Source organism: Haliaeetus albicilla, chromosome 8 (assembly GCF_947461875.1).
Source record: "Haliaeetus albicilla chromosome 8, bHalAlb1.1, whole genome shotgun sequence".
Taxonomy (NCBI): Eukaryota; Metazoa; Chordata; class Aves; order Accipitriformes; family Accipitridae; genus Haliaeetus; species Haliaeetus albicilla.
This window is the reverse complement of record NC_091490.1, coordinates 27,696,124-27,708,805: the sequence shown is the minus strand read 5'-3', so window position 1 is coordinate 27,708,805 and position 12,682 is coordinate 27,696,124. Positions and strand designations below refer to the sequence as shown.

General features: G+C 39.6%; 1 long non-coding RNA gene across 1 annotated transcript in view; it reads right to left on the bottom strand.

Annotated features, from left to right (window-relative positions):
* Nucleotides 1-12,360, bottom strand: part of LOC138686435 (uncharacterized) — a 40,666-nt gene extending 28,306 nt beyond the window's left edge. Inside the window, exons 1-2 of the long non-coding RNA XR_011325815.1 lie at nt 12,275-12,360; nt 6,752-6,849 (exon numbers count right to left, since the gene is read on the bottom strand). This is a non-coding gene — a long non-coding RNA (uncharacterized lncRNA). The remainder of the gene's footprint in view (nt 1-6,751; nt 6,850-12,274) is intronic.
* Nucleotides 12,361-12,682: the final 322 nt, after the last annotated feature.

Below are 12,682 nucleotides of genomic sequence, written 5' to 3'. Positions count from 1 at the left end.
TATATTCAAGAGCCATCAGATTTTCACACTAAATGCATTTTAGACTATAAACAGCACAGAGGGCTTGCCCCCAAAATAGTCCTTTTTCCCCCCCCAAATGCACATATTGTCATTGAATTAAATATCAGAAAGTGCAGCTGAGTTAGACTTGTATATACCAGAAATGTACGTGACATGGGGCTATATAATAATTGCAACATGTAATGGAAAGCCAAGGTAGGGTGTCCCATTCCTGATTTTGTCACTTAACTCTCACATGGATTTGAGAAAGTAGCTAATCTGTACTTTATCTCAGTCCCACCACGTATAACCTGGGGATAATAGAAATACTCATACAAAACACTTTGAAATCTTCCTGATAAAAATGTTAAGCAATGTAACTACCTTTAAAAACATTCTGATTTTCTTCTTGTCACTTGCTGCCTGGGGTTTGGTGCATTCCTAAAATAGCAGCAAGTTAGCAGCCACAGCTCAGTTTTCCAGAACAAGGGACCTACACGTGCTGCACATTTCAGGTGACAGAAAAAACACTGGTTTTTTTGTGCAGAACCTGCTTTTGGTTCACTATAATCAGGCACTGTCACAACTGCTCTGAGGAAAGGCTTACCAGTGCCAGGTGAAGCTGGGCCTCGTGCATTAGTAAACTGGACTGAAGTCTGGTTTTAAAAGGCACAGGCTTGCCTAGTCCTGTCCAAATGACTAGCAGGAAGCTTGGCCTCTGCCCTGAGACCTGGAGAGAAGCAGCAGCCAAAGCACAGCTTGATCTACAATCATGATTATCACTGTAGCTGTGACATACCATGCTCAGAAGTATTAGTTTGGGGCAGAAATAGTAAAGAGTCTGTCTTGTAAAATACAGAGTCTTTGTCATGATAGCAGCAGTGAACCTGTATTTGCAGGCCATTACTACCAGGATGAAAACAGAAGTTCCAGTTCAACAAAATAACGTGCACTAAATTTTCTCACATCACAGAAAAGTTTGTTCAATCTTCTGAGTGACTTCTTTATTAAGAAATCAATTCCTACCACCCATTCATTTGGCAAGCCAACCTGTTATGCTAACTGCAAGATTTTCAGACAAATAACTTCATGTTTTTTGCCCCACCACATCCTATGAAAGAGCTCCTGAAGGAACAGCTACACAACCATCTGACAGCTCTGGAAGTTCCCCTTCAGACTCTCTATTATCATAATACACCCAAAGTAAGAGATAATATCACCATGCAGATATTGCTGCTTAACATGCAAAATCATGTAGTCTTGTTGCATCCTTCTTCCCCTCTGTCTTGATATCCATGTGGTACTTTTTGTCTTCTACCCAGATTGTAAGTTTTCTAAGGCATTAACTAAATGGAAAAGCTAGACAATGCCCATGTCTCCTGGGTGCTATAATGTTTGAATAATAACTCTACTAATAGTATCTGTTCAAGAGAAAAAGTGGGACTGGCAGTCAGAGACCGATGTAGTCAGAAGAACAAATATTATAGTGATACTTTAAAATGACACTAACATTGCCCTGGCAGAACATCAGTAAAATCAAAGGGAAACTTAATGCAACTCTGGTGAGTAAGACAGAAGGAAAGCAGAGGATAAGACCTTGAAAAGACTGGAAATCAGGAAACATTTTCTCAGCTTGGTCCTTACAAGCAGAGTATTGAAAAGCGGCAAAGAAAGGCATCATGGCTAATCCACAGGAGTTCATGTAATACTTTTACTTTGGTTGGATTACAAAGAGAAATCCAAACACTAAAGGGAAAAAATTCACGTCACATTAAAAATTCTATGTATTTTTAAATTTCTTTTGTGACATATAGCTACTGCGATATGGAGTTTTAAAATCTGCTGATATTAGTGATACGTTCATGGGATGCATTATTCATTAGTGTACCCTGAAATACCAGCTATTTCCACTGATGGTACTCCACAAGAAGAGAGCTGATCTGCAAGGTTCAAACTGAAGGACTGTGACTTACTTTTGCATTTACTATCCTTTTCATCTGGATTTCTGAGATGCTACCACTGTGAAATTCAGATATAGATAACAGATTTATAATCTATTTTTGAAAGATGCAGGAGAGATATATAAAATGGTAACTCTTCATCTCGGTGAGTGATTTAATTTTTGAAACTTTTTTTCTGGGAGAAGTCCTAGAAGTCTAACTGGGAAAATTAGGATGACGATAAATTGACAGAGAGGAAGGGAGAGACCCAGTTCAGAGGCACGGTCATGATGGCAGCATCACAACCTAAAGCCATCCTTTTAAATCCAGTAACTGGCTTAGCTCTGGGCATATTGCTGGGATATGAAATTGATGTTTCCAACTTCTACCATGGCATATTTCACCATTTAACCTCAACTAACTTCAAGAGAAGGAGAATTGATTTTGTCATTTAGTTAATTGAAACGCTTAAACAAAAGTTTCTGTTTACACTGGAAGCAAGTCTTTCATGAAAAACTTTGTCTATCTTACAAGAGAGCTCACAAAGCAAGGGAGACGTGATGGTGGCCATTAGAGAGTGGGAGGATGAATGTGAAGTGCTGCTTGCGAAGTGCTGCTTTGCCTGTCTCAGGAGAACAGCTGCCAAGCATGCTCGAGAAAGAAATCTGAAATCAGACATCTGTATGTGCATTGCGTCCACCATGTTTGCTCTGAGGAGAGAGAACCACATGAAGCAAGACAGCAAAGGTGAAATCCAGCAAGACATCCTACTTTATTGCCATGGCAACCCCACCCTGATGAAAAGCAGAAAAACAATAAAACATCTTTAGGGGGGAAAAAAAAAAAAAAAAAATCAGTGCTATCTACCAAGGGAATTGAGGAAGATGCACTTTAAGGAAGAGCTTGACATTTCCACCATTTGGTGACTCTTTGAAACAAAGGTATGGCTGCAGCTTTTGCAAGCTGCTGAGGTAGAACATATTGTAATTGATAAATTATTTAGTTTGTTTAGCAGCTGAATTCTGAATTATAAGTGAAAGCTGTAGTTACAGATTAGAATCTTTAATGCTGCTGTAGCCAGACAGAATATTGTTGTGTTTTTCCTTGATGTCTTCTGACATCTGTCATCCTTTAGTACTAGAATCACCTTTCCTGCATTAGACTTTCCAGGATGGGTGAATGTGAGTAAGTGTGTGTGTGTGTGTGTGTGCGCGCGCGCGCATCTTATGCAAGCATATGTCCGAGTCTGTATATCTGTGCTTATAAAGAGTTTTATGCATTTATGCCCACTGTATCTAAATTGGTTGTTGATTTTCAGGCAAAATGAAGTAGATTACATACAGGGCCCATATAGACCCCTCTGGGGTCAGGGACCCCAGCAATAAAACATCTGCCGGTAACGAAAGCAGTGACAACATCTCTTACACCACTATAATGATGAGGAACCTATAAGCAACAAAAGATTGCTTAACGTATGCTGCCAAAGGGGCAGAGCTAGGGCGGGTGGAAAAGGCTCATGCGAGGCAGTTTGTCTGCACAGCTCTTGTGGGAGTTAAAACTGCTCTCACACTCTCACTCCCTCTCCCTCTCTCCAGAAGGCTCCTGAAATGGAGCAGCTGCCGCAGTGATACAGCCTGCCGTTCCCGGCACTGAAGCCCTCTTGTACAGCAGGGGACTTACTGGCACAGGAAGGTGCAATATATACCTCCCCCAGCCTTAAGGAATCTAATATAGTACAGTTGCGTTTGCCAAACATAATCTTTTAATTTTCATCTGTTATTTGCAAACATTGTTTTTTGTAACTAATTTGCATGGACAATGGATATTCTAATTCTGTACAGTAATGAGAAAAGCAATAAGACTATCTTACCAAAGGGCACTTTTGAAAACAAATATATTGCTTTCTGTTTTAAATAGCATGTATCTGATGTGGCTGTTGTTAGTATTAGCTGTAGCTAAGACACAACAGTAGCATCTAGAGATCCTATTTCGGGTTATAATTCCTGTGTACAAGGTGGTAGGTATATCAAAGTATAGAAGAAGAATAATTTATCCTACAATGGGCTATGAAGGTGAGAACTGATTGCAAATCACTTGATTGCCAGGCCAGAGCTTTATGGAATCACCTTCCCCTCTCTCCATATATGTAACTTGACAGGGAGATCAATGTTCTTCCTTAGCCCTGTCTGCTCATCCCTGTTCACACCACGTGGACAGCATGTACCCTCCTGATGCTGAACTGCAGGTTCTTCCTAGCTCTCCAGCACCCAGCCAAGCAGTGATGCCCCATGGAGGAGAGAGAGGGAAGTCCTCTCCAGGAACAGACTCCTCAGCTGCCCCATCACGTGAAACTCTGAGCTCTGCACTGACACTATGCAACAGCAATAGATGTTCGACAGGAGATCTAAAATACGATCCTATAGAAAAGCCCATGGAAACAGTTTGGCAGGCGTGAGAACACATTTTTGAAAGGGGCACTGAACTTTAATTCCTTTGTAACCAGAAGGATAAAAAGCTCGGTACAGTAGTAAAACCATACCTTTTTTACTTCAAAAGGAAGCTATAACCTTTAGTCTCTACTACATTCATCAGGAACCATGTCAGAGTTTAACACGATATTACATTAGTGCATGATGTAAAATGGAGTTATGATCACAAGAACTTATAATAAATTTTGTTTGCCTATGAACAATAACTCAGCAGCTGGGGTGTGCTACCCCTATGCTGTGAAAAGCATATACAGACTTTTCTTTGAAATAGCAGCAATTCAGAAATATGTTTGCTTAAAAAAACCTGCAGAGATGATATGCTGTCTGGTACCAAAGAAAAGAATATTTGGGCTTTTTCAGAAATACTTCATTCATGTGGGAAGGAAACCTGTGCCTTGTGGCCAAGGTCACGGACACCTTGGATAATTCACCAAGACAGCACAAACTGAAGTTGTTTTAGAACAGAATTAACAACAGCTCGAACTTTCCTCATTGAGGATGTAGCAGGAACAGCTTTCTCTTTGCAGTGTGTGCATCACCCCTACTAATATTAATGAGAGATATGGCTTCCTGTATTTTTCATCAATTATTAATGAGATGCACGTGCCGCTAATGTTAATGGGAAATACACATGCGTGTAACTCCCATTAATGATCATTAGATATCCACAGGAGAACTCTCATTAATGCTAATGAGTTTTGCACGTATATGTAATTCCCATCAGTATTAACCAGAGATCTATGTGCGTGTATTGTCCATTAGTGTTAATGAGAGATTTACATGTGTGTGGCTGAAACTGTCATTAACGTTTATGCAATGTGTGCAGGAACTGACAAGAGAATATACTTTATCTTGATAACAGAAACTTGCCCTTTGTGTTTGGGTTCTAGTTCATCTTTAGGAAACACATTCCTTTCTATTAATAATCTAGATTGGGTATTACTTTGGCTGTGTACTAAGTAACATGAAAATTAAGACGAAATGTAGAGATCCATTTTCCAGATGATGTGAAGTCTCTATGTCACAGATCAGAATATGGCAATTTCTGTATTTATGCTGGGGTCAGTATGTGGATTTGGTGAATATATGCTTTGATTCTATGGACTTTGATCAAAATTGTCTTTCTTAATGGCAATAAATCTTACCCAAGGCTGTACTCCGATAGGCACTTCGGTAGCTGTGATCTGCCTTCAACTTAGGTCCTACCAGCTATGCTTTCATCAGACCTGTGAAGTTTGTGGAAGTTTATTTTACAAATTTTCTGTTATACTTAGTTACTCCTAATTGATTAGAGGTTGTGTGTGCAGAACGGGCTTGAATTGTATCCCTAAGTGAAATGAGTTAGTGGAATTCACAAACTGAAAATGTGACATATTGGCATCAGCCTTTGCTATTTCTGTGCAGATGCTGAATTTTGCTACATATCTTTCATATCAGCAAAAGCCCATAGATAGTCAGACAGCAAGCAGAAAAGACCTCAAAGTGTTAAAACTAAGATCAATGCTGAAAAAGTAAGTGCCTGCAACATTCTTTTTTAAACAAGTTAACAGGCACATCAGACCACAGCCTTAGAAAATCTCAGAGCTTCTTACCTAAAACAAGTCTTAATCTCTACTGACTAATACTGTGTGCAGTCACTTTTACCTTGCAAAGAAAGTATAACAAAACAGCATGGAAGAGCATCACACCTACTTTGCACCATATGCATGGCTTCTTAAGCAAACACCTAGGGAAGATGTGGATTTGTGGGAGCTACAGCAGTATAAGTATCTTGTGTCCTTTTAATTCCCATATCTGTTCCAGGAGTGGTCTTATTTGTTAAGACTGGGAGATAACTGACTGATCAAAAAGGGAACTTGACAGCTCAATAAGACACGTTTGTAAGGAAAGCAAATCTTCTGCACTGCTACACTCTTTTGTGCTTAGAAAAACTGAAATGTAACACTACTGTCTTTATCAGAGAGGGTCCATCTGCAAAGTATGCTTGTGACATTGGTATATCTAGTCTAAGAAATTCTTGCTCCTCAACTTATCCCTCCCCAGCCATTTTTTTTCCCCTGGCTCGCACCAGGGCTCTCAGTCATGCCAGCACTGTTTGTGGAACTGTGCTATGAATTGGGTAATTAAAATAATCTGTTTTAGAGAAAGCAAACAGTACTAGGGTGCTCTGCTGTTTTGGTTTTTTTTTTTTTTTGTGACCAGATCATTTGAATGATCCAAGGACAGTTGTATCAACATAGCTGAGGGGGGCTAAAGACTACTGTGCAAGGACAGGAACAAGTATTTTGAGAAAGGTGGTTACCACAACTGGCAACGTCTCACCAAATCATCTTCTCAGGTCCACCAGTCAAAGTCCTCATGACTTCTGGAGGCAGCAAAAGCGCAGTATTCTCTGGATTTTGAAGGACTAAGGCCACACACTAGAGGACAATTAAAAAAGAAATGAAAACCCATGACTTATTTTTCCTGTTAATCACTTTTTTTAGATGACCCATCACATTCTTCAAGCTACACCTGCTCTTAAATGCTTTATTCCTACCAACTAGAAAGCAAGAGGGTTCCAAGTCAGAGGAGCAAATACAAAATGAAAACAAAACAATCCCAATCCTAAACAAAATAACCACAAAGTGTGCTCCTGGAAGAGCATGCACTTGAATCTAGGAATAAGGAAATTAATTTGGCACTGGGCTTCACGTTAACAGCAGACTAAGAACTAACAAAAGTCTATCACAAAGACATGACTTAGGGCTCAATTTTCCTTTCTAAGCGTGTAACCTTTGTTTACATATTTGCAGCTCTGGGGCTCAGCAGTGTAATCAAGTGCTCCTGATTTTAATTAAGGGAGTACAATTTGCATATGCAAACTCCGCTCTTACTGGTGTTAATGCCTCAGCAATGCCAGCAGCTTTGAAAGAACTAAGAAAACAAGAGAAGGCAGAAATCCAAAAAATCCAACAATTAATCAGTTTTTTTTTTACTGAAGGACGGGAAAGAGCAGAGATGACAATATAAAATATTTCCAGTCATATAGGCTAACATGCACTAACAGAGATTCTGGTCCAGCTTTTAACTGAGGAGGTGTTTTCATAGCTAAGACAGGTTCCTTATGCTGTCACAGGGTCTGAGGTAAATACCTTAAGCACAGGTTTTGTCATTCTGTGGGAAAGCCAGGGGCAGGTGAAAACCCTTGTAGTCTTGAGTGACTGCTGTTTACAGAAGAGCTCCTCCCTCACACAACCTGAAGAGATGCTTATGGTTCAGGAAGTAAACCCTTGCACCTCAGGCTTTCACAGGACACTCCAGCTTGCTGCTCCACCTTCCCTTTTGCATCACTAGAAACATATAGATCCTATGCAGGGGGATGCTGACAAGAATCAGTGCAAGACAAAGCCAAGTGTCTGCATTATTTAAAAAAGACAATAAATTCCATGTGCTTAAGATAATGTCATTGGGACGTTCACAGACACACCAGAAAACTAAGATTTTCAAGCAAGCATGCAGGGACTACCAAGGGATTGGAGGAAGTGGGTTTTTTTTCATGTTAATTTAACTATACGATCTTCCAGTAAAATTTGGACAGTGGCATTAATTCCCACTGACCTGCTTACCCCCAGAAGCAGGTCTCTTTAAAAAGAGAGAGAGAGAAGCTTGACACAATCTAATGCTGCTTGGAGCAATACCCCTTTCCATGCAGGCACCTGAGTGGTTAGAAGGGACTCAGTCCTTAGAGCATACTGAAAGAGCGCACCATGGAGAGGAGTATGTATGTATTAACATTGGAACTGCAACATACTACAAGATACCATACAACATAACAGGCTCCAGAGGAGCCACTATGGCCCATTGAGTAAAATATGCCCTTTTAGAATTGCTCAAATGCATATTTACATGATAGACCAAAAATACAGAGCTCATCTATTGAATAAACACTGCAGTAAGCTTCAGAGCTGTTATGGTCTATTGAGTAAATAATAAAAAGTTTTAAAATGGTCCAAGCACATATTTTCACAATATGAGAGAACTGCTTCAGAGAAAACTACTGCGTCAATTTTCAGGCACATCCATGAGTGTTTTCCTTTCTTTTCCTTTTTGTTTTACCATTTAGCCTGGCTGTTACATACGCCACTTGCATAATGATGCATAGTTCTGCCCAGTCCCTGGGCACAAATTATAAGAATCGTGTTGCAAATTCACCCCATACTAAAGTGGTTTAGCTGCTGTGGTTTTAGGTAACAGCCTAAGTAAATATTTTAACATAAGCTGGGAGTAGGGGGAATGAAAGGTGATGAGACAGGCAGAGATAACTTTCTAGCAAATTGGGAAGAGCTGAAACTGTCTCTCTCTGCCTACTGCAGTCTATAACTTTACCTTTATTTTCTGTTCTATTTTCCAACTTGACTCTTCTTTCCTAAACTAATGATGGAAGGAAACCTTTTCATAATAGTCCATTTTCTGACAGAAAAAAACCATCTTGATCCATGTCCATCGTTAGACTCAGTCATAATTTTATTTCATCCTATGACTTGAAAGGGTTTACAGAGAATAAAACTAATCACAACTCTGATTCACCTTCTCTGTGAAATACAATAAAATTAAGACCATGCAAAGAATTAATTCCTACTAGCAGTTAACAAGAAGTTTGTTGTTTAATTATCCAGGGCCAAACTGTTCATAATTGACATTCTCATAGACTAGGAACAGCTAAGTTAATGGGGCTACATTTTGTTCTCACATCTCTAAATCTGGAGGTACTCCTCCAGATTATGCGGCTGCAACGGTAAGTAGAATATTTGCATCTGAAATATTTTTATGGCCTGTGCTATGAGCTCTGCTGAGAATTTCCTCAAGGAGGTACCCCTGACTCTTTCTTGGTCCCACAAAAAGCAGTCAGCTGGCTCCATAGAGATCCTCTGCACTGAACAAACTGAATAACCTTGTTCACCTGGGAGGCAGATAAGAGCCCCAATACCTATGGGGTACAGAGCACTGGAGACAGACCTTCACAGCCTTACCTTCACTTAAATGTGAAATAGGTAGGAAATATAGAGAATAGAAGACATTAAATAGTATGCTATTCTTAAAACAAGCTGCAGAGAGAAACAACAAGGAATGAGCTATTCTGCTTAAAGATAGACAATAGAAAGTATGCAAAGAGTTATGGAAGTTTAACATAAGGAACCCAGAGAGTGAGTTTCAGAAAGGGAACAGGTAATGTTTAGGCTAAGCATGCCAGCCAAAGTCCCTTTCTGTTAGTGGAAAAAGAGAGAAAAGCATCTGCAGAAAGAGACTCACACCTCACCTTGTCCTGGAACTCCACCTAACTGACTGTTTACACAGCTGCATAGAGAAGCAAGAGCACTTAGAAAACCAGTTGAAAACATATGCTTTAATTTTCAGGTGGTATAAGTTAGATGAGATTAATTCTGTGCATTATTTCAGCAGCTGAGGTTTCAAGAAATACATCAAACACAGCATACAAGCCATCACAGCTTATTGACAAACAATTTTGTAATCCAGGTTAGAACTGAAGAATGTAACATCATAGGGTTTGCTCAGCTTTTATGGTGTTTTTCAGTTAAGGGTGAGAAGCAAACCCCAAGTTTTCCAGAGTCCAGAAATTGCTGATGGTATGAAAAGAAAACCATAGAAACACTGAACTTTTATGGAAACTCTGTGAACTCAGAAGCAGAATACACTTTGAATGATTTTAATTTTACAATGTGTATTTCAAGGAGCTATAATAAGACACAGCTTCCAGCAGTTACCAGATCCACTGCACAGGATATTTAAAAGGATTTCTCATATGGAAAACAATACTTCTGGTATCAAATGCTAATTTTGGAAAGAATGCTTAAATGATTTCTGAGATCACCTACTGGTTTCATGGTGACTTTACAAATTTTTACTCAGAAATGACTTATCAGTATCTTCAGGGTTTCTCCATACAGGACAAATGGTAAAGTCTCTTTGGTTCCATGGTAAAATAAAACAGCCCAAGGTGTTTAATCAGCAAGGCTGTAAATCATTACAGAGCATCTGTGGGCTTTTCATTTTAATACCCCATTATGAAGACTACAATGATTTGCAGCATTTATTAGCATGATTATCTTTCTAACAGAGAAATCAAAGACTGTGTTTCCTACCTGTGAAAAGCATATGTGATTTGTCAGGCTAGAGAAGATCAACATTCTTATGGAAAGAGGCATGGACTAATATACTCTTATATTACAGTTAAGCAAATGGTTTATGGCTGAGAAGACAAAGCAGTGGCACTTCCACATGTGCCAGGTCCATCAAGCCCCAGTGCCCCTCAACACTAAAAACTGAATTAGTTCTTCCACAGACTGCTGTTTAATTTAGCAGAACTGCTTTGCACTTCACTGAGCCACAGTCCAAGGAGACTTACTGAATTCACATGAAAAGGTCTACTGGGGCCCAAGCATGCTTGAAGCTGGCAAGGAAGAAGTTAAATGCAGGACAGCTTGTTGAAGAGAGTGATACGCTCCCCATACACTCCAAAAGCTCTGATGTCTTCCACTGGGGAAGCCTGGGAAGAAGGCGCACCGCACACACTGGGTTGTTTTGGAGTGGTCAGGCCCATAACTGGACAGTGTGATACAGTATTTGGTGTGCATCTGTTTACACGGTGCAATGCACACACTCGCCTATTACGAGCAACACAAATGCCAACCAAGAATTACCCCTGCCAGTGGGATTGTCAGTGCCACGATCAAAAGTGATTTGGTGCAATGCCGACAGACTGCTCGTACCCTCAGCCAGCGCCATTGAACTCAGCCACCCTTGACTGAGCTACCCAAGGATCTAGGAAAATAGGCTGCTTCGTCTTTTTTGGCATATTTGCATACTTAAAAACCAGTTCAGGATTTCACACCTATAAGTCACCTGGTTAAACAGCATTATTTAGCAGAAACTAAATCAGACCTCTTAAGCAGAACATATGCCAATACTATCTTGATTAACTAACAGTCGTTACTACACACTGTCATTATTTTCCACGGAGACAGACCCAGTAAAGCAGCTATCCCTATTCAGTATGTCCCAATTAAGTAGAGTATACAGTAATAATATTCTACATCTATATAAGCCATTCATCCTCAAGCACTTCGGAGATTACACAGTGTTCAGATACCACTGTGATTGTATTATAACTGCCTCCATGTAGCCACACTGAACTGCAACAGCTTTTCCAGTGCAAGGCAGCAGCCGATTGGTGTGCCAGTTTCTGAGCTACCATGGATGCAGGAAAAATGCCGCAATGTCCCTGAGATAAACCCATGACATTAAAAAAAGAAAAAGAAAAAAGTTCTTGAGTTTCTGAATCTCTCTTGGGAAGAAAGATATTTAGCTTTAGATCTAATCAGAATAAATCCATGTAATATAATGCACAGACCTCAATCAATTTAATTTGAGAAAACAACCAAGATACCTCTTCCTATACATAATTCTACAGATCCTGCAGATTAAATATTTTAAAGTCTGTTGTTTGGACTGTTAAGCTCCCCTTGCCAGTGACTGAATGCTGAATTATTGTCAGATGTGCTTTCCTCCCTTTAGTATCTAATTTCACTGTTATTTCCTCTTCCCAGTGTAGAAAGTATTTCTGACTAACCACCCACTTCTACAGCCCTTCGTTTTTGTTATAATTCTCCATTTTATAAACGCAGAGAATATCTCACTTTCAGCCACATTTTCTAAATGGCAGTGGGAATGAAAATAAGCTATTGAATGCTTAGCTATTACCTTTCTCTACAAGTTTTGTACAATACCTTGTAGACATGGCATATATAGTGTCTTGTTTAGTCCAGCTGTAACACATATACATACCTCCCTTTCCTTGATAAAGCTTCTCCCTCCAAGTTCACTTGGGATTGTACTCATACTTGAAGCTGTTGAAGTGCCTGTGGTTAAACAACTAGCCCACCTACTTATTGAAAACAACCCTTTCCACTTGCCCTATTAAGCAAATATTACCTTCAGCTAACTGAGAATTTAAACTATTTGTTTAGGTGGTCCTGTTGTCAGCTAGATGAGGGTTATATTTCCCCAAGAAGAAAGCTAGGGTTCTTTATGTGAAGGATGCCAGTAAGTCTTTGCAGACCTACCATTTTCTTTTGGAGACATCAGCTTTCAGTTCTTCTGAACTTCTGCTATGTTTTGTAAGTCCAATGAAATTACTATTGATAAGGTGCTATATTTTAAGATGCTTTCACAGACATAAGTTCAGTAAGGTTA